At 38.1% G+C, this 20,540-nt stretch overlaps 1 protein-coding gene across 1 annotated transcript in view; it reads left to right on the forward strand.

The window, feature by feature from the left end:
- LOC146003717 (uncharacterized) overlaps positions 1–20,540 on the forward strand; it is a 543,857-nt gene that overhangs the window by 317,603 nt on the left and 205,714 nt on the right. The window contains exon 2 of the mRNA XM_083142116.1: positions 5,087–5,175. The gene's annotated coding sequence lies outside the window, so the exon portion shown is untranslated. The remainder of the gene's footprint in view (positions 1–5,086; positions 5,176–20,540) is intronic.

Genomic DNA, 20,540 nt, shown 5'->3' on the forward strand with positions numbered 1-20,540 from the left:
ATTGACCATAACGTACTTCAAATGTTTTGTCAATAGCTTGATTTGTGTTGTTTATGTTGCCTTGGAGATTGCGCGACAACAATAAAATGGAATTAACTCGTGAACATTTTCGTGCGATGATTTTTTACGATTTTCGACGTGGATTATCAAGACAAGAGTGCATCGATCAACATACTTCCACATTTAGCAATGAAGCCCCATCCTTTGCCACTGTGAAACGCTGGTATAACGAATTTAATCGTGGCCGCCATTCGCACACCGACGAGATTCGCGAAGATCGCCCAAAATCAGTTGTTCAAGAAAACATTGATGCTGTGCAAAACCTAATACTGCAAGATCGTCATGTGACATACTGTGAGATTGAGGCAACCATAGGCATTAGTTCCACCAGCATATATAAAATATTACATGATCATTTAGCTGTGAGAAAGGTATGTTCTCGTTGGATCCCACACAATTTGACAAAAACTCAAAAAGACGCTCGCGTCAATTGGTGCAAACAAATGCTCAATAAATACAATCGTGGTGCTTCAAAAGACGTATATAAGATTGTAACAGGTGACGAATCATGGATATATGCATATGAGCCGGAACGTAAACATCAGTCGACTGTATGGGTGTTTCAAGATGAACCCAATCCAACAAAAGTTGTTCGCGCTCGAAGCACATCGAAACAAATGGTCGCCTGTTTTTTCGGGAAAACTGGTCATGTGGCAACTGTGCCTTTAGAGGATCGTAGAACGGTCAACTCTGAATGGTACACAACAATTTGTTTGCCAGAGGGCTTCGGTCAAATACGGAAAACAAACAAACGCCGTCGGATCATTCTTCATCAAGACAATGCGAGCTGTCACACATCTCGTCTAACAACCGACTTTATGAACAGTCAAGAAATCGAATTGATGGGTCATCCGCCGTACAGTCCTGATTTGGCACCCAATGACTTCTTCTTGTTCTCGAATGTCAAGAATAAATTGCGTGGACAACGATTTTCGTCGGCGGAAGACGCCGTTGATGCGTTTAAAAACCATATTATTTAGGTGTCTCAAGAAGATTGGAAAAACTGTTTTGACAAATGGTTCGAACGAATGCAAAAGTATATTGACCATAAAGGAGAATACTTCGAAAAACAATAAAGCAGTTTTCAATGCCAAATTCCTGTTTTTTCATTGTTAGGCTCAAAATATAAATAGTGACCCTCGTATTATCCTCCTAATCTCACCTTCCTGCTTCTGGGAAATCCATCCCCCTACCGAGGTGTGCATATCCTGTGTGCATATCGCTATGGAATTGAGAACTACCAAACGAAAGATGAAAGGTGCCATAAACATATCACCCGGACCCTACTGACTGGCCACCAACAGGAGACAAATTTAATTCAACAACTTTCTATTTTCCTCTTCATCTATTGTTTGCAAGAATTGATGTAACAAAGGATGGGCATTTTTATCGCAGCAGAAACTGTATATCGATGGCTCCGATTCGCTTTAAGTCCTAAATCACCAATAATTTCCGACACTTATATAGAAACTTAAGTGTCATGACGTAACTGTTAAAACGTTACTTCTATTGGAAAAGGTAACTCAGTTACAGTTACTTGATTTAAAAGTAACTAGTTACAGTTACATTTCTCCAAAAAAGTAACTCCGTTACAGTTACTTGATTTAAACGTAACTAGTTACAGTTACATTTCTCCAAAAAAGTAACTCAGTTACTTGATTTAAACGTACCTAGTTACAGTTACATTTCTCCAAAAAAGTAACTCAGTTACAGTTACTTGATTTAAAAGTAACTAGTTACAGTTACATTTTTGCAAAAAAGTAACTCAGTTACAGTTACTTGATTTAAAGGTAACTAGTTACAGTTACATTTCTCCAAAAAAATAACTCAGTTACAGTTACTTGATTTAAAAGTAACTAGTTACAGTTACATTTTTGCAAAAAAGTAACTCAGTTACAGTTACTTGATTTAAAAGTAACTAGTTACAGTTACATTTCTCCAAAAAAGTAACTCAGTTACAGTTACTTGATTTAAACGTAACTAGTTACAGTTACATTTTTCCAAAAAAGTAACTCAGTTACAGTTACTTGATTTAAACGTAACTAGTTACAGTTACATTTCTCCAAAAAAGTAACTCAGTTACAGTTACTTGATTTTAAAAGTAACTAGTTACAGTTACATTTCTCCAAAAAAGTAACTCAGTTACAGTAACTTGATTTTAAAAGTAACTAGTTACAGTTACATTTCTCCAAAAAAGTAACTCAGTTACAGTTACTTGATTTAAAAGTAACTAGTTACAGTAACATTTCTCCAAAAAAGTAACTCGGTTACAGTTACTTGATTTAAAAGTAACTAGTTACAGTAACATTTCTCCAAAAAAGTAACTCAGTTACAGTTACTTGATTTAAACGTAACTAGTTACAGTTACATTTCTCCAAAAAAGTAACTCAGTTACAGTTACTTGATTTTAAAAGTAACTAGTTACAGTTACATTTCTCCAAAAAAATAACTCAGTTACAGTTACTTGATTTAAAAGTAACTAGTTAGTTACATTTCTCTAAAAAAGTAACTCAATTACAGTTACTTGATTTAAAAGTAACTAGTTACAGTTACATTTTTGCAAAAAAATAACTCAGTTACAGTTACTTGATTTAAAAGTAACTAGTTACAGTTACATTTCTCCAAAAAGTAACGCAGTTACAGTTACTTGATTTAAACGTAACTAGTTACAGTTACATTTTTCCAAAAAAGTAACTCGGTTACAGTTACTTGATTTAAAAGTAACTAGTTACAGTTCTCCAAAAAAAGTAACTGTTTCTTGTAACTGAGTTACGTACTTGTAATTAGTTACTTCCAAACACTGCTAATTGAGTATCGGAGTATAAGACACACCCTGTTTTTTGCTTCGATTTCGACAAACACATGCTGGATCTACTCATGTGTATGTTCAAAAAGATGTACTTTGTTGCTGCCCTTTCAAAGTTGCTGTATGTAGCCCACGAGCAAACTATCTATCTGTGGGAGCTTGGAAGAGAGGAGTTCGAATGAAGAACTTGAGTCAATGCTTCAACAGTTGACCCAAGGTAACCGGGTGTCAAGACATCAAGAAACAAGGTACCAGCATTGGAGCCAACAGCATCACGAGTCCCTTCACTGGAAAAGGGGTGCATAGTTCAAGCAGAGGCTGTTTTGGTTAACTTGAAATACATGTGATCGTACTTTGCTTCATCAGACACAATGTTTTCATGATTATGAAAAAATATAAATATGCTGACCAAGGCAGTAATTTATTTTATTAAAAACATAAACTAAACGTAACGTTTCAACCTTCTAGCAAGGTCTTCATCAGACTCTGTATCAAGTACAAAAGTTACTGCCTTGGTCAGCATATTTATATTTTTTCACAATGTTTTGATCGCCGGATATGTTGCCTAGCGTGTTAAGTTGTGAACTTTGGATATCGCCAGCAAAGTTCCCGGATTCGAGTCACAGTCTTGACTTGAGTGTTCATTCGTGTCATCCAATCATCACTCGAGCTCATCGCCGCAATTGGTCAAAAGTGCCAGAAGAGCGACATACATACGCCACACTTTGCTCGTCTCTCTTCTGTTTAACAAGCAGTCTTACGTTGTATCTAGTGAAATTTTGTAGGATGTTACAATACGGAATACGAATAAATGAAACACACTTCAGACGAGTGGAGGAGATTATAAAATTATGAACTCCATAATACAAATGTATTCTGTGCTTCCTTTAAACCACATCCTGATATATCTTCAGGTCACATAAAATATGGGAAATTACCGATACTAAGAAATCAAGAAAAGATGTACTTCACTCGTTTTATTTGAGACAAGTAAAAAAATTACTAAGTTTAGTAACTTATATAGCTAAGCTACAACACTGCTCTGTCATCACGCACGGTTTGCTTTAACAAAATTTCGGAAGCAGAATAGAACAGACACAACGAAACGTATTATTCAAAATGTATCGATGTTTCCTTCCGCATTGCAGCCATTTTTTTGCGTTTCTTCCCGACGAAGTAAAAAGAAAAAAAAAGGCCAAATTTGCTCGCCTCTTCTTCAAACTGGAGGATGTAAAGTTTTAAAATCACGTATTAAATTACTCAATCTTCATTTATCTCGTAAACGATAATATGCATATACATGAATTTATGCTTGTCACGAAGATTCATTTTTACCGGTGTTTCGAAAAGAGAGATGTCACTAGTTGGACGAACAATGGCATCGACGACGCTTCATTGGATGCGAGAAAATACATAATGAATATTAATTTCGTTTGCACTTGTTTTTTTAATGATGAAGCCAACACCTCTGAATGTAAATGCATGCGCAAAATTTGTTAACTCGTATCCTAGTGAGTTAATAATTATCACATGAATAAAGAAAGTTTTTCATCTCAAGATTGGTTTAACATTCTATGTTATCTGTCTGTCTTTATTTCTATCTATCTTAATAACTCTTTCTTATCTCTTCTCTTCTTCCTTTCTCTTTCTATTCATCTTCCTCCCTTTCTTTCATCTTGCTTCTTTCTTTTCCTTCCTATATCTCTCTCTCTATTTCTGCTGCTTGCAGGCAAACGAGGCTCTGGCGTCTAGACCTATGGCCAGTATAATCTTCGTACGAGTGTGTGTGTGTTGTCCTGTGTTTTGTCCTTGTGTGTGCTGAGTACCCTTTTACAGCCTCAGCTTTTAACCTAGGTAAAGATATTTTAGTCATCGCAGACAGTAACGTTTTAGTTTTTGTTTAGTTGTGAATGAATGAATTAGTTTTAAGGAACTTTTAAGATACCTTTTTCTTGGACCTCCCCTAATTTATTTGTTAGTTAACGGGTTTATCCCCGTATAACGTGACGGGCCGAATTTTCCTATGTGATGAAGAGCCCATTATATACAAATCAATCAATCAAAATATTTTTATTTTTTTTTATATCTCTGTTTCTGAATCTCTTCAAGCGTCTTCTGTGTGAAGGGCATACTTTGTAGGCATCATTCTGAAATGTCTTTACGGATTGTGATTAGTTTTTGATCAATTACTTCAGCAATTACTCATTTCCAATTTTTCAGGTTGAAATTCGAAGGATTCCGTCCCATTGTGCCTCAAGTAAATTTAAGAGAGCTTGACGTTCCGAATACAAGGTCGTTCAGGAGTAGAGGTGAGTACCTAATGTTTGTAGATTTCTCATTGACTATAATTATTTCTTGCTTCATTCATTATAGTGCACATAATTGGTCTAGAATTTTTTAGTTAGCCTTGTACTGAAACTGGAAACAGCTGTGAACTTTCGCCGATGATTTGGAAGGCTTGTGAACATCACTTTGGAATACGTTTTCTGGTTGTCCACGCACGCCCAGCTGTAACATTAAACACGGTATTTCTTCTTTCGATAACTTTTAAAAAAATCGAACGCAACTTGTGATTTATATGGCAAACAGTCATTCCTCTACTGTGCTTTAAGTCTGCTAAAAATTCCAGACAGAAAAACATATTTCTTCGCTAAAAATTTCATGATCACACACTTCACATTAGATACCAAGCTGGAGCATGTCCAAGCATGATGAAACCGTTGTTTTAAATTAATTTTAGTTCATATTTGAAACCCTTTTGTGTGTGTGTGTGTGTGTGTTCCAGTCGACATGGTGTCTTCCTTTCACATGGGAAACCAGAGTTCGTTTTTCACATTGGAATTTTCCGACAATGGTTCTTCATAAAGTGGCTCAGTGGCTAACTCATCCTCTAATCAATATATATCTATGCAACCGTGGTGAGAGGGGTGGTAAAAGTAACCGTAAACTTGTTACTGATCGCACCACCTCCAGTATTGCAATCCTAGAGGTTAAAAGTGTCCAGAGCAGGTCTCGTCACATCAGCATACGTGGCCGAGATCGGGAATGTGTAGAACCCCACCTTCACACTTCCTATGTGCCATCATGGCACGGTACTAAGCAGTGCAAGACAGATTGCGTAACTTTATATATATATATATATATATATATATATATATATATATATATATATATATAAACACACAAGGGAAGTTCAAATATGATCGAAATGTTATTATATACCGGGTGGTCCAAAAGTCCCGGAACGGTAACATCGTGAGAAATACACATCGAATCGGAAAACGAAAGAAACGTGTTTAATAAGTGAAAGAAAGCTATTCAATGATATCACTCTTGATTCCCCGCACCCGCCCCCTGCATGTGATTGTAGACTCCCCTTTCCATATATATACTCTATTGAAGGGCCTTGACGTGAAGATTCCGAATCTGCAATCGCTTTCAGTCTAGCTCAATTAGGGGCAGAGATACGTCCCTTTGGAATTTTTTTGGGTTTTATGAAATTTTCAAGGGTTTCTTCTTCTTCTTCTTCTTTTTTTTTTTTTCGAAACTTGAAAATTTAAAATCGCCATATCTCCGTTCCTAATTGAGCTAAGAGGATGGTTGATAACTCGTTGAACTCGGAATGAAGTCCTCTTTCCGATTCTACAATACAAATTGGGGGTTTCAATTTAAAATTTTACAGTTGCCCCACCCCACCCTCAGGGGGCGGGTATGGGGAATCAAGTGTGATATCATTGAATAGCTATCTTTCACTTATTCAACACGTATTTTTTTCATTTTCTGATCGATGTGTATTTCTCACGATGTGTTGCCGTTCAGGGACTTTTGGACCACAGTATGTCTAGGTTATATGTAAAAGCTCCGTATTTTAACATCGAAAATGGGTGTTATAGTAGAGGCGGAAACATCTCAATTTCAGTTCAAGGATTATATTCTCGCGTGTTCATTAGCAAAAATGGTACCTAGTTTAAGAAAAACTGTTTATAATTTCAGACTATTTTATTATATTTTAAATTGTTGTCAGAAACCGATTGTTAATGCCTGTCATAGGCGGAGTTCTGGAGGGACCAGGGGGGTCTGACCCCTCCAATTTAAAAATACTAAAAAAAATAACACATGATTAAGTTCAGTTACTACATTTTTGTTATGAAGTCATACCGCAAATCTTGATGTTTGCCATGATGATATGTGCGGTATTTGTGCCGCAATAGCGGGTCTTACACGATTTGATTGATGTGTACAGTTTGAAGAAAGAAAAACGTAAAATGACTTTGTGTTGAGTCAACAGCTACTGCTGAGGCATCCAAAAGAACTTTTCAATTTAATTTTTCTAAAATTTCTGAAGCTTACAATTGTACCATAACTTTTTTAAAGTAATATGAGTATTGTATCAATAAAAAAAAATGAAATGCAATATCCAATAATCGTACTGTTTTGCTTCTTTTAAAACTGACAACCAATATACTAATTAATATTTGTTTACTTAAGCGAGGAATTTTAATATTTTCAAATCTCAAAGGTTTAAAACGCAGTGTTTTTAAGTTTTTTTTATTTCTGGGGGAAGGCCTCCGGACCCCTTATAAACTAGGGGATATTCAATACCTGAGGGTTATTGAATATCCCCTAGTTTATAATATCATATGCTTCTCCCATAGTCTGACCCCCAAAAGCAAAAGCTCAAACTCCGCCCATGATGCCTGTGAAAAGCATTAGTTATTATGGTTTACTATTTAGTGATAGTTTTCATGCACTTAGAGAATTTTCTATTTCCACTTCATTGCTGCGCATCGTAATGACAAGTGATATGGTTCATATGTAAACATTTGTGTCCTATCATGCTACATTTTACAAAAATCGTAATATTCTAAATCTCAACTAGTACAGTGATTTATTTTTCGTGAAGTGGTTGAAGGGAACCTACGTATGACATAAAGGCGAATGGGATCATATAGGACGACTGTATAAGCTAGACGCTTGTAAGCACACCGTCGTGTGCCTTGCGACTGTCTTCAGGGAAAAGTCCGGCCTCTTCGTCACAAGTGATTGGTTAACTCATTTCATGCAACAATAGTCTTGTACATTTTGTTGCGCTTGAAGGCTTTTCCTTTTGTTTTTTATGGGCCATAAATCTTGGAATATGAACAAAGTAGCATCGTGTCGCGCAACGACATAAAACACGTGAAGAGATGTCCCCCAGTTCATGTGAAAGGTCCATTGTAAATTTCGATACCTTTGCTGGTTCGTCTTTCAAAATGATGATAAAACAAGTTCGAGATGAATTGACTACGTAACGGGAGTACTAACAAGTACATTGGAACAATATCAGGTTTATTGATTTTAGATTTCTAACGTATGAGGATGATATAATCTATGGAATGAAAATCAAGTTGCCTGTTCGTTATGCAACCCCCTTGCGAAAGCGTTATGTAGGTTGCATAACTTCTAGGATGTTTAACTGTCCCAGGATTCTGTAGAGCAAGCAAACGAAAACAAGTCCCCTGCGCAAATAGTGACTTGAGAGAGCTCGGCCAATGAACGCGGTAGAGGGGAAAGGGATTGCATGGAGGAGCAACGAGACTGCAGTTAGAAGTCGTTTGCAGCAGCACACAGTACTTCGCTTCACCAACTCGCTTTCTGTCCCCCTACGGTTATGCGCGGGAATCGCTCCACACACTTCTGAGACAGACTGTAGAGTGTAGACCTTTCACCCCCCAAAAAAAATCAGGGTTATTTTTTTATCTTTCGGTGTTCTTTTTTAAAAAGCAAGACAGAGAGAATGAGGGATGATGAAGAAGAGGGAGGAAGGAAGTGTGTGTGTCAGAGAGAGAGAGATAAGAAAAGAATATCAAGAAAGAGGAGTAGAAGTGTGTAAGTGCAAAATTTTATAAACAAGATTCGTAAGTTTGTTTAATCTGTGTTGAAACTACACTCCTCACAAAAAGTGTGTAATATTGTTATATCAGGCAATAGGTGATAGACACTGTGAAAAGACGAGAACGACCACCAGACAGATAACATGTGTTGTTGCATTCCAGGGCCGTGTCTATCACCTATTCTCTAACGTAACAATATTCCAAACTTTTTGTGAGGAGTGTATTAAGCAGAGTTAAATCACTATTATCCCAAAATAAAGAATTTTCTTTTCCTCGTTGTAAAACTAAGATGGATAACAATATATTTACCAGATCATTGTTACCAAATATTACTATTAGCAACAAGCAACATTACAATAAGGTGAATTGATAATTCTCGATTTATTTTCACAAAAAAACGCAAATAGAAACTGGTCATATAACTTACTTCAAAGTTCACCAAAGGAAAAATTAGAATCGAATCCGGGAGCACTAACCATTTGCCTACGAACAGCCCCGTGATGATTATATGGATAATACAGCTTCCGAATAGTCCTCACAATGCTGGTCTTCAACCAAGAATCGAATGGTGGACCTGTTGGAAAAGAACACCCTTGCAGAAAAATATTTCTTAAAAAAAGACATTGTCCCAATACGTCAAACACGATTGAAACTGATCTCCCCCCCCCCCATTTCTCTCGTCTCATTTCCTTAACATTTACATTATTTAACAACCCGCCCCTGGACGGTTCGCTCAGCCACCAATTTGAGCGACACAGAATGGATTCGACAAATCCAACCTATCAAGAGGCCGTAATGAGGAGTATTATGGAGGCAAATTTGCGCGTGGGAGCAATCCTAACGATTCCTCCTGCCAAATGAGGCACGGCCCCTCTTTCTCCTCCCTCTTTTTTTTAAAAGAGCGCCTGTATTAATCTCTGCGCCAACGCTAATGACACAGGAAATAAATGAATGGAGAGGAAGTTCTTGCGCGAGGAAAAAGATTTCAAAGGAGAGGCTTAATCGTCGCCGTACACGTGGACCTGAGAATCTGAAGAAAGTTTCGCTCCGGTGAAGGAACGAACGATTCTTTCTTAAGACTCGGTTCTAACGAATCGATTCGGTTCAGCGAGCCATTCAATTGAATCAAACTCTGCGTGGAGTCTTTTTTTGGTTTTTCGTTCATGACTGGTTTGATTTGTTTTGCACTCTGGATGATCACCCTGTCCTTTTTCCTCAATGATTCGTTACGTTGATTCGAAATTTGGATAACTTTTATTGTTCCCTGAACGCATCATTTCTATGGATGGTGTCGAAACGAGGTGGCAGCATCTGTCTCGTAGGGAAAGTAAGAAATTGATCTTTTATCCTCAGTGCATGCAATTACACTGCACAGGTCCACAGTTGCCCAACTGCATTAACTTTGCAGTTACGGCAAACAATATGGCCTACCTACACACTGTCTCATGAAACTGTGGAGCAACCCTAGTGCATAACGATAAACAAGGTGAGAAAACAAGTAGGCGGAGCAAAGCAGTGTGTGCTGGTGCAAAAGACTGATAGATGCGGCCAATTTTTGACCTTCATGCACTCGACTTCCTCTCTCACAAATGTCCGGAACAGCGTATATTAAAATTCAAGTATACTATGTCTCTGAAACCTGTAGCGCGAGCAAACGAAAGCAAGTCTCTGCGCAAGTGCTGACTCGAGAGGGCTCGAACAATGAACACTTTCGAACCGGATTGCGTGGAGAGGGGAAAGCGATTTCTGCTAGCAGCCTTTGCAGCAACGTGTACTGCTAAGCCCAGCCCACTCACTTCCTCCCATTCTCTGCTTTTATGCGTGACCTTACTCCACAGATCCCGTGACAGAGTATAGATATCCGCTTGGTGTGTGTGTGTGTAAGGGAATTTTAATTTCCAAATATATTGCATATAATTTACCCAAGGCTCTGTATCTACGAAAGCCTTATCTCGTTCTTGGTCCGTTCGCTGTATCGAATACTGGCAGCTTTTCTTTGTTCTGTCAACAATTTGTTAATTTAAAACAAGCCTTATTTAATTTTTAATGTGGCTGTTCATTGCCAAACTTTTCCGCTAGAGGCGCCACCCCTGTTGTGTCCCTAAAGAATTTCGTTCGTCATCTGGTTGCCCTTAGCTTTACATTGGAGCGCAATAAGATGGATATTAGAACGTGGTTTTGAACGAAGTTAAGAATTTCTCGTGTAAATCGATAGCAAACCTTTACGATTATGTAGCAATTCATAAGTTACCGAAAATTACATTCTGCTGAATCTAAGAATTAATATATTAAAGCGCAGCGGCAGGGTAGCTCCGACGGGCTAAATATAGTATGTTTATAAACAAAGATCACTAAACTTGACGTAATTTGGTTCGTCCCTAGCTGCTGTGGGTCGATAATACAAAATATTTAATTTTTACACTACGCTTTGTTTTTTTCTTGTTCCGAGTATGTGTAATTTAACATGGGAACTACGGTTCGGAAAATCTCTCCAAATTATAAAGGAAAATGTACTAAGTGCGTAAGCGCATTATATATTTATTATAATACACTATGTCACCTTATCCGTTAATTTAATATTAACGTATGTCTTCTTTGTATTAAGCAGATATTTTCCCCTTGTATTTTCGTTCTTTTTTCCTTGGTTACAACAATTTTCAAATTATAATTCCTGTAAATAAGAAAGCGGTAGAGATTGCGAGATATGAAACATATTTTTTTTTGTAATAACTATTCTTCTCGATAAATATGTATGTATAAAACAGAGAACCGGATTTACTACCCACGAGAAAAAGTATATCATCACGTAAAAAAATGAGTTAGTTATTAATAACAACTATAAAAATAAAAGCACAGTCGCTTGGAATTATTATGGATCATTTTTTACCAGATTCACAAGAAAGAAAGCACTTCAATTGTGAAAATTGCAAGTGACGTAAATAGGTGCTCTGCAAATTTTAAGGCTTTTTTAAGTTTCCATATCTTTTCTGTTATTGACGATCGTCTTATTAAAATTCTTAGTTTCACAGCACTGATTATTCATCAATCATGTTCCGACATAATTTCTGAGGTTAAGATGAAACTAAACTTGCAATTTAATGTAATACTGTAGCAGCACGTTCAGCATCAAAATCCCCATGTATTTAAATGGGAGAACAATTGCCCATCAAAAAGCATGGGGACACAAAAGGGGTGCTGACACCTACAATAGTTTGCTTTAACCTCGCCCATTGTTCAACGATTTAACCAAACTCTGTGTTGATATCTTTTTTACACCTAAAGCTTTTTCCAAAGACTCAGTGGCGGAGTGGTTGGCATAACGCACTACAACACTGGGGATCCCGGGTTCGAAACCTGACCTGGGCATGATTGTTCTTTATGGGGGTCCCTTCATCAACACCATCATATCATGACTCATGCTCATCGTCGCAATTAGCCGAAAGTTGCAGAAAAGCAACGCTAAATAACAAAAATTAGGTCAAATCAAAACAGTTAGTATATCCGATATGGGTTCCCATAAAGAACTGCTTTTCATGCAGTTTCTTGAACGTGTTACGACCTTACTTATTTTGTAACTTTGCAATTACATGATATAGTGTTACCTGGAGTTCTTGTTAATGTCTATGATACTACATGTTACATGGCTCACGTTGTGACGCAAATATGAACGCGCCAATCAAGGCGTTGTTGAACTAATGTATTAACCTTTCTGTAGCAATCTAATGTAGTTAACTCGCTTAAGACAACGGGCATTTATTATGATGAAAATATGGATTCGCCAATCAAAGATTATCAATGTTTGATGAACTAACCTAATTGTAATTAAATAATGGCGGAACATTTAAATTTGTGTATTTCCAGAATGTAAGATTTTATCAACGTTAAAGCATTAATTGTTAACTCAAATGAATATGTAAACTTTATTTGTAAATTATTCATAGCCAAACTATGTATTTTTCAAATATCCATCTGTTACCTAAATGCAGGTGTTCGAGGCTGGAACTTTAGGTATAAATACGAAAAAGTTTGATCTGTTAGGAGGTCTGTTCTGGTGTCAGTCTAGGAAGAAGTGAATAGGTGTTAGCCGCTCTTCTGTAAAACCTAGGTTAGCCGAATGGGATGTAAGTTCCAATTTAGGAAGAAGTGAACAGGTGTTAGCCGCTCTTCTGTAAAAGCCTAAATTGGCCATCTCCGGTGATAATTCCAAGTCTAGGAAGAAGAGAACAAGTGTATGCCGCTCTTCTGTAAAACCTAGGCTTGGGGCACCCTAGTTTGACCTAGGGTGACCAGACATACTCTTTTTAAGAGTATTATACTCTTTTAGAGGTTCATATACTCTATACTCTTTTCAATTTGCAAAAATCCCCAAATATGCTCTTTTCCTTGCTATTTAATTTCATTCATTATTTTACGCGTAAAAATGCGTTAAAATCCACAGAAAGAAAAGAAACAATGATGGGTAAGTGGAGGTCAGTACAGGCTGAGTCAAATTTCAATTTGATGTGCCTCTTATAAAATTCTTCTTTACACTGCCTGGTACAAATGTTGATTGTGAAAGACTCTTCAGTGTTATGAAAACTTATTGCAGAGAGGAAAAAGTACACTCCTGGTGTCAACACTTGAACAAGTAATGAAAGTGAAATTCAATGTGGACATGACCTGTAAAAAGTTTAAACTGGCAATAAAGAACGACTTGAACATACTCAAGAAAGTAAAATCGTCCCAGAAGTATGAACGATGGTGCCCATTGGTGAGGAAATATTTATAATTAGCTAATTACATTAGACCCATAAGTAATTTGAATCTGTCGAGTGTAGGCCTATCTTATAGGGGCTATAATAGAAGCAATAACAAATAGCCACCCTCATTTTCGTTTTGTTTTTATGTTTTGTGCATGCGCAGCTTCAACCTATAGACTATACTCTTTTTGGTCAACAAATATCTGGTCACCCTATTTGACCTCTCTAGTAAGTTTTAAATTGTCTTCTAATAATTGATCTCCAAGTTCCAGTTACGAGTTACCTAACCACTGGCTGTAAGTACTAAAGCTGTAAATAAACATTTGATTAAAACTTCACGACTTTAGTTGGATTTGTTCTACGCCTACCCTGAAGATAGGTTTCAGTGTAGGCCTTTAGAGCCTCAATGCTCCCGACTATAGGAGTAAAGGGTGAGGAAATTTACTAGGAACGTAACAAACGTGTATGCCTGTGTACAGTCACGACAAATCGTTGTCAGTGTAATCACTACAGTCGGGACGCGCTAGCAAACGGCGTGGAACCACCCGCTCTGGTAGCGACGCTCAGTTGCCGGATTGACCTACTTCAGGATTTTCGCGAGCCCACAGAAACACGTGTAGGATTAAACATCTGGTTAAACAGTCAACAACGGGACACTTCCATTGTTCTCATTCTCAGCAAAAACAACTAATTCTTTAACTACTACTTCTGTTCTTTCATTCATTTTTTAATGTTTTTACATACAGGTAGATCGAAGCATTAATTACACATGTACCAAATGTATCATTAATGTTTAGGAAATCGAGCAATTGCCAAGCGTTTCGTTGTAAGTCATTGAACTCTGTAATGCCAGAGCCTGTATTATCCTGTAGCTTCCAGAAATATCTCACTTCACACACCCACATGTGCCTCCCCGATGGTACAGTGGTAGGGTAAGCGTCGTCGCCTTGTAATCAAGTAGTGCTGGGTTCGATACCCTATCGAGGCACATAGTGGTTCGGATCCCACTTCCAACTGTAGGTCCATTCCAGATTAGCCGTAGTGTGCATAAAGTGGAATTTAAAACACCAACTCAATCAATCAATTCACACAATTGATTTGTTCTTGATAAATTCTTCTCTGTAATACAGTAACTCAGTTCTGTGAAATTCTGTATAAAAGGTAAATTTTTGTAGGTTCCGCAAAATATAATTTAAAAAACGTGTTAACGAAACCAAGTTGTACGTAATTTGTTTATAGGTTATTCGCCCTAATTTTCAAGAAATACATTTCATTTGTACGTTCTGAAGCTTCAACTATGTCACAGAAGTATAAATTCCATGTCGTTACAAAACAAAGGGCTAGTTTCTTATACAAAAATAATAGGCGGGCATAGCTGCGGTCGGTATTGAGTTGCGAAAAAGATAAACGTCGCGGTGTGACAAAGAAGGCAAAGAGAGGCGGCATGAAATCAAATTAGAACGATTTGCCACAGTTGTTCATAACACAAGACGCATTTTCTTTTATAGGTAATTATGATAAGATGCAACACAAGTAAAAATATGCCGGTAACTGATGCTTGCAATGTACCATAATAAAAACACAACAGAGGTTCTTTCAGTAAAGGTTTTCGGTTGCTGTGTAGAGCAGGAAGATAAAATGTTTCAGGCTTGCCAGAATGTAAAATTCGCACGGGAAGTTAACGTTAACCTACAAGAAACTTCAGATTCAAACTTCTAAATTCGTTAAATTATCACTTTACGACGGAAATAACATATATTAGCATACTGATACGTACGTGCTTAATTTCGCGTGACGCTTCATTTTTTCCCGAGCTTGCCAACAGCTGATTAGCCTGTCCGTCTGTTTGTGCGAACGTGGCAACGTAGAAAACCCCAGCAACATGGCAGCCAACGAGGAGACAGAATTTGGTCACGTTCTGCCGTTCTGCGTTCTGATTGCACGCCGCTTCTTATCACGTCCCGACTGTAGTGCTCGGAAGTTGAGGAAAAATCCTCTATTTTCCTAGTGTCCTAAGACGAGGCCCAACATAATATATGTTCATTTTGTGTCATTGTGAGCCAGAAAAAGGTGGGTTTTATTTGTCATTTTTTGCCTTTTTCGGCGTTTTTTGGCTTATTGGTTCTTTTTTAGCCTTTTAGGTCTTAACGGCTTTTGTTTGCAACTTCACCTTCTATCGACTACGTTTTTACTGCCTATTCTCAATTCGAATCATCATCAGTTCATCACCTCTTAAACATCCTTTCTGTAGTAAAGAAATAAAAAAAAAAGAGAGAAATAAATATATTTGAACCGATCCCAGAAACGAGAGAAAAATATTTTTGGACGACTGAAGCAGGTACGGTACAAGGTCCTTTAACCGTAACTTGTCTGGAAGGTCGTGCTGTAAGTGGCAACTTTCTCTTGTTTCGAAGCTTTCAGCACGGTGTATATGACCAGACAGCACACGCCTGCAAAGATCTCACGGTGCCGCTCAGGGGGAGGGGGTGGGTAGGTTAAAACTGAAGTTATTAATTAATTTGGATCACATTTATACTTCCTTTTTTCCGTTTTTAGGTCATTTTTTTGATATTTTTAGGTCTTTGTATAGGCCTCTTTTTGGCAATTTATAGGTCTTCAACTTTCGAGCCCTAGTAATCACATTTGGAGGCCTGCTGTAGATGTTACCAATGACAGGGAAGGGGACTATTAACAACTCTGCGGTATACCCTCTGCTTCGAAAGCTAACGGAGCGCCCTTTCCCTACCTCTCACTCTCTCTAGTCTACCGCTCTCAAGGCAAATAGTAATTAATGCCTCTTGTAGGTTTCTCGCATATCCTTTGAAAACAGTCTCCCGCCGCCAGTTGGTTGGGTTACGTTACCTGACACCTCAAACACTCGATGCGCGCCATCTCAAGAGGTTGGGGGGAAGCGTGCATCTTTGAAACCTCACGCGGGAACTGGGTGTTAATAGGAGAGGTACAAAAGAGATTTCGGAGGAGAAAGCGGGGACAATGAAGGCGCTATTAGGCGAGGAGATTCCACATAGATGGCGTTACGGTCTTATGTCCAATTGCCCAATCTCTTTTACGCTCATCCTAGCCGAAATCTCTAAGCAGAGTTCTATTAGCTTAGTACTACTCGCTTTACTGAGGGGTACTCAATTCGACCCCAGGTCTCATTAAGCTAACACTTAGAGCTTGCTCTTCTCAAATACCCCCCCTTCCTCGTGTAGACACATTCAGTGTCGATTTCTTGCTCTTCCCTTCAACTCTCTCTCTCTCTCTTCTTATTCACTTTCTCTGTGAAAGCAATTAGCAAGGTACTTGCAGAAGATACTCGGAAACGTTCATTTACTCTCTTACACTGCTATTTGTTGTTGCTTCCTTCTTTGCTTCGCTATGTCTCCTGTTTCTTTCTCTCCACCCTTGTGTAAACCTCACTTTTCCTCTTCTCTTGTGTAAGTAAGCATTCTCACTGCTTTCCTGTACACCACATTCTCTCCCTCTCTTTCTATTCTTGTGTCTTTCTCTCTCTACCTTTTCTGTCTCTGCTCTCGTCCATATAACCTTCTCTCTCTCTCTCTCTCTCTCTCTCTACTGTATGCCACATTCTCTCTTCTTTCCGTGCATATCATCTTTTCTTTCTTTCCGCTCTCGTCTACACCACATCCCCCCCTCTCTCTAATCTCATGCATACTATCTCTCTCTCTCTCTCGCTCTCGCTATCGCTCCAGTCTCACGGACACCCTCTTTTTATCCCTTTATCCGCTCTCGTGTATATCAACTTTTTTCTCTGTCTCTGTTCTCGCATATGCCCTCTCTCTCTCTCAACCCTCACCAGACTAACGAGGCTCTGGCGTTGGGACTCAGTCAATGTAATCCACTATAGGGCTTGTATTGTGCTCTATCCATTCGTGTTTGCTCTTTCCTTAATTTCATCTTATTCCATTCATCTTCATCTTTGAGATTTGCCTAGCAAAGAAGCGAAGTAAAATAAGCAACTCCATCAGTCAATCAATGGCTCTCGTGTAAACCATTTTCTCTCTCTCTCTCTCTCTCTCTCTCTCTCTCTCTCTCTTTCTGTGTGTGATCGTGTACACCACCTTCTCTCTCTTTCTGTGTGTGATCGTGTACATCACCTTCTCTCTCTCTCTCTCTCTCTCTCTCTTTTTTCTGTGTGTGATCGTGTACACCACCTTCTCTCTCTCTCTCTCTTTCTCTCTTCTCTCTCTCTCTATCTCTCTCTCTCTTTTTCTGTGTGTGATCGTGTACACCACCTTCTCTCTCTTTCTGTGTGTGATCGTGTACACCACCTTCTCTCTCTCTCTCTCTCTCTCTCTCTCTCTCTTCTCTCTCTCTATCTCTCTCTCTATCTCTCTCTCTCTTTTTCTGTGTGTGATCGTGTACACCACCTTCTCTCTCTCTCTCTCTCTCTCTCTCTCTCTCTCTCTCTGTGTTTATTTGTGTGTGTCTGCTACCGTATAAACAAAATTTTCTCCTCTGCTCCCATGATGTAAACTACCCATTCTAATCTGATGCAAATCGCAATTTACTATTATTCCAGGACGTTTTGCAAATATCCATTCTCACTAAATTGTTGTAAATAAAAAATAGTTCATCACCAGAACTCCAGAGCATAGAAACGTATAGGAACTTCAGAGGTTAAACCCGTCCCGAAACAATTTTTGTGGCAACAGCGCTGTAACCCTAAAGCTACACGCAGCCTCCCGGCAACTCCCCGTACAGAGAGCAATCTCTGCTAGAATTTGGGTGCGGTCCAAAGGTTGAAGGAGCAGCGGGGGCGGCGAAGGGGGAGAGGGATGAGAGTGAGGACATCTGTTCGTGGCAGAGTGCGGTACCCAGTACATCATTCGGGATCTCATCCTCTCCCCGTTTTCCCGGTCATCCCAAGGGATTAGCTCCGGAGGAGATGGAAGTCTACCGATCGCCATCAGCTATCTCTCAATTAAGCTTCTAAGACCGGAGATTTTATTTCTGAAAAAAAAAAGTGAGGAAGGATTGAGGTGCAGACGATGGCGCTAATGAGAAATGTAAAGTTTCAATACGATTCAACCGTATGTACGAATATTTCCTGTCAAGTTGTAAGTATTCGCTTACGGTAGTAGTAAGTTCGATACTGCTTCGTCGAAAAGAAGGACAAGAAGAGTAGATTTTCTAATAATTCATTGAAATTGAATGATAATTGAGACTTCGAAACCTTCAAGTAGAATATGTTCATTCATCGTGCTAGCCAGTGGTTAAATTTAAACTAAGAGTAAACTTTTAACCATGGATTTAAACCATAGTAGTTAAATACAAACAGCAGTTAACTTTTAAACAATAGTTAAGATCAAACATCGACAAGAAGCAATATTTTTGAAAGAATTGAACTATAAGAAATATTGTGAAGCATAATATACAGGTTGGCCCTAGAAAGGTAACCGAAATAATGCGAAATACTGGGGCGACCCTGACTTCCGTAGTTGTTAATGTTACTAGATTTAAACTTATAATATTCGATGGGGGTGATGAGTATTTGGAAACAATGTGAATTGCTGGAAAGTTCTGCAATTACTAATGTATGGAACTCATCGTTTCGGTTAGATACTATGCATATTTACATTAGAAGTAAATCCCTAACATTCTCCTAGCTTTCGTGGAGGAGTTCACTGTTAAAAGTAACCGCAGAAAGATATCAATTTCCGTTTCCAGGCAACTGCATCAAAACGATTATGGTCGTTTTATTTAAAGTTTATGTTGATGTAATTTTAACAATTCAGCACTAAATAATTTACTTGTAGTGCACACAATTGCAGTTTATAGTCAGTGTATTCAGTTTATGCAAAATTAAAATATTATATTTTAAATGTTGTTCCTTATATATATATATATATATATATATATATATATATATATATATATATATATATATATGTATGTATTATGGACTTACATAGAGAATATGTACTATTGTGTGTCAGTGTTTAGTTCCGACGTGTGATTCTAGCCACAGCACAGTGTGTTCCCACGAATTCAAATGCACTTACGAAATACACAACTCTCTTCCGTTTTTGTAAATGAACAGGCAGACTGTTATATTTTAACGGGAAAAATATTTTAAACTTTTACGGTAACTTGTAATAGTGTCGTCAACGTGACACAGTACAAAGCCGGAGGTTCCAGATTCGTTCCCTGCTTTCGACCCGAATGTATCATTGTGTTTTTCGTATCATTCAGTTCATCATTTATCCTGAGCACTGCGATTAATCAAAGAGATACTGTCGAATTGGAAATAGCTGAAGAGTACTTTAGTGAGTAATCCTACTCAAATTATCGACAATTGCATCTTCCATTTTCCTCTTTCAGGTCTGGGTAACAAAAGCCTGTTCTGCGACTACAAAAAAATGATCAGTCAATCGGCGATATAGTTGTCTTAAATTTATTTTTCCTCTTGGCCAGTGATTTAAAAACTTGCAAGGCAAACTACTATCTGTTAACGGATATTTTTGAATTTCTTCCAGCATTGCTTTGACCCTTCCGTCTATTTCGGATTTCTTCATTTCTGATTTTGTCTCTTAAGGTCACTCCACTTAAAGACCGAAAAAATCTCATTAGTGAACAGTTGAGTCTAGTTGTATCATGTTGACAAAGAATCAAACATTCGTTACCATATAGAACAGCCGGTTTTGAAATCATGTTATGGTTTCCAAATTGAATTTCTTTTGTCATTTGTTTTCCAAAATTTATTTTCAAAATTCCATTTAATCTATTATACTTTATTAAATATTCCTCACTATTTTTTTGGTGTTTCAACTGTGAAATATGCCTTCCCAAATATACAAAGTCTGTTACTTAATTTATCGGTTTTCATTCTAGGAAGTTTTTTATCATTTATTGCCACTGTTTCCATTGTATCCTCCGAAATCGGCAATTACCATTTACCTTATACCCTGTCCCGGATATCTCTGCAGCATGGACACGCATAGCGGTAGAGAAGGGGCGGGCAGAGCGAAGCAGTGCACGCTTCTGCGAAGACTGGCAAGTGCAGTTGTTTCCCCCTCCACGCAATCCTGTTCCCTC

This window comes from Lepisma saccharinum, chromosome 1 (assembly GCF_977018435.1).
Source record: "Lepisma saccharinum chromosome 1, izLepSacc3.1, whole genome shotgun sequence".
Classification (NCBI taxonomy): Eukaryota; Metazoa; Arthropoda; class Insecta; order Zygentoma; family Lepismatidae; genus Lepisma; species Lepisma saccharinum.